The 2,500-nt window shown below is 39.9% G+C and overlaps 1 protein-coding gene across 3 annotated transcripts in view; it reads left to right on the top strand.

Annotated features, from left to right (window-relative positions):
* Nucleotides 1–2,500, top strand: part of LOC135089113 (lactosylceramide 1,3-N-acetyl-beta-D-glucosaminyltransferase-like) — a 147,360-nt gene that overhangs the window by 1,376 nt on the left and 143,484 nt on the right. The gene's annotated exons all lie outside the window — the stretch shown is intronic.

Below are 2,500 nucleotides of genomic sequence, written 5' to 3'. Positions count from 1 at the left end.
GTAAAACTTGCCTTATTCCTTCTGTGGCCTTTCAAAAATAATTATTGTGTGTGTGTGTGTGTGTGTGTGTGTGTGTGTGTGTGTGTGTGTGTGTGTGTGTGTGTGTGTGTGTGTGTATGTGTGTGTGTGTCATGCCCCTGTTATTTTATGGGCCATGAGGGGAAGAAAGAGGGGATGTTGAAGAGGGGCGATTTAAGAGGGAAATGATGTGAATGGGTGCATGAGAGGAAAGGAAGACATGAAAGGGAGCTTGAGGGGAAGAAACGAGGGCGTGTGAGGGGTATGTGAGGGGGAAAATGTGAAGGAATGCGTGAGGGGAAGTGAGGGGGGAGGTGAATGGGTATGTGAAGGGAGAAAGAAGAGAAGAATCGGTATGCAACGGGGAAAAAAAAAAGATAATACGTATGTGAGGAAAAAAAGAAGAGGAAATTTGGTATGCAACTCGAAAAAGAAGAGGACAATAGGTATGTAAGGGAAAAAAAGAAGAGGTGAAATGGTATGGAAGGGAAAAAAAAAAGTAGAAGAGAAAAGGTATGTGAGAGAAAAGAAAAGGAAAATTTGTATGTAGAAGGAAAAAAATAATGGCTAAGGAAAAAAAGAATAAAAGAATTGATATCTGAGGGGAAAATAAGACGGCAATAAATACATGAGGGGAAAATAAGACGAAACGAGCATGTAAGGGGAAGAGAAGCCTTGGAAAGGATATATGAAGGGGAAAAAGACTGCAATGGAAGCTTGTGTGAGGGGAAAAGAAAACGGGAACAAAAATATGAAAGGAAAAGAAAAAAAAAATGAGTATCTGAGGTGATGTGATCAGATTGTGTGTGTGTGTGTGTGTTCCAGTCTATCATAGTCCATGTCTTCCCTACGAGCGAGTAAGGATGACACGCTGCAAACTCCTCACACGAAGGCCACAGTAATAACAACATCACACAAGCGTCGACTCGCTAGGCTGTGTGCAGTGAGTCGGTAAGACCCGCACCAAACCTGTATTGTAGTGATGCGAGGATACAGGACAAGTACACAGGAAAGTTAGAAAATAGTAAGTGAAATAGACTCTTAATGAGGCTAAGATTACATGATTTTTGGAAGTCTCACGAGTGGTGTCTTGAAACCCCGTGAACTGTTGTGTCTACCAGAATCCTCGACCTAAAAGCATCAAATTTCTTACGATTTCAAGCTGCAATAGACTAGATTGATGTGTTCCAAGGAGCTACATGGATTTTAAGACTTAACTAAGAAACAGTAAATCTTGCTTCCATATTTTATTTAATTGTTATTATTATTATTATTATTATTATTATTATTATTATTATTATTATTATTATTATTATTATTATGAAGTGGGACGATCACGAAAGAGACAAACAGAGGAGAATTGGGACATTTTACTAATGACGGGACAGAGGTTCAAAAAGCAAGACTGACCACCTTAATCTGAAGGGATAGCAAAACGAAAGTAAGTATTTGAGGCGAAAAGAACTGAAAAGGATGTCTAAGGGGAAAAACACTGGAATGGAGACTTGTGTTGGGAGAAAAGAAAGAAATGGGCAGTAATATGAGCGGAAAAGGAAGACGTGGAAGAGTGAGTGAGGGGAAAACAAAAAGACACGAATGGGATCGCTTAAAGTGAAGGCGAGGGAGATATGTAGACACGCTCTGAGGGGAAAAAGGGAAGAGGGAACATTTCAGGGACTGTTTAAGAGGGAAAAACTCGAAAAACCCACTTGAGGGGAAAAAGGAAACGTTACAGATGTTTGAAGGAAGACAAAAGACATGAAATACACCGAGGGGAAAGAAACGAGAGTGAGTTTGAGGGGAAAAAGGAAGATGTGAAAGGTTCTATTTGAGGGGAAACGACAGGAATGAGTTTGTGAGGGGAAGAAGAACATGTAAACGTGACTTTGATAGAAAAAAATCTTGAATATTATGTTCGTGAGGGGAAAATGGGGAATTGTTTTTTTGTTCGTGGGGAAAAGAGGAAAAATGAGGGGAGAAAATGCGAAAGTGAGGGAAGAAGAGGGAAAAGTAAGAGAAGAGGAGATGAAAATTGAAGAAAGAAGAGGGGGAAAGTAAGGAAAAGAGGAAAAGTTAGGAGAGAAGATACGAAAGTGAGGAAAGAGGAGGGGAAAAGTGAGAAAAAAAGAGGGAAAGTGAGGGAAAAATAGGGAAAAGTGAAGGGAAAGGAGGGAAAAAGTGAGGAAAAAGGGAAAAGAGAGGAAAAGAAGGGAAGTGAGAAAAATTGGAACATGAGAGAAGAGGAGGGGGAAAGTGAACGAAAGGAGGGGAAAATGATGAAAAAGGGAAAAAGTGAGGGAAAAGAGGGGAAAAGTATGAAAAATTAACATCAACAAGTGCATGAAGGGAAAACCTGAAGATGAGATGAAATACAACAGAGGGAAAAAGGAAGAAAACAAGGAGAAATTAGGAAGTCAGGAGGCATGAAGGAAAAAAAGAGGGAAGTCAAGGAATGTTTACAAGAGACAAACAAGAGAGAGAG

The sequence above is a fragment of the Scylla paramamosain genome, chromosome 32 (genome assembly GCF_035594125.1).
Source record: "Scylla paramamosain isolate STU-SP2022 chromosome 32, ASM3559412v1, whole genome shotgun sequence".
Lineage (NCBI taxonomy): Eukaryota > Metazoa > Arthropoda > Malacostraca > Decapoda > Portunidae > Scylla > Scylla paramamosain.
Note: the sequence above shows the minus strand (reverse complement) of the source record. Positions and strands in the feature narration are given on the sequence as shown.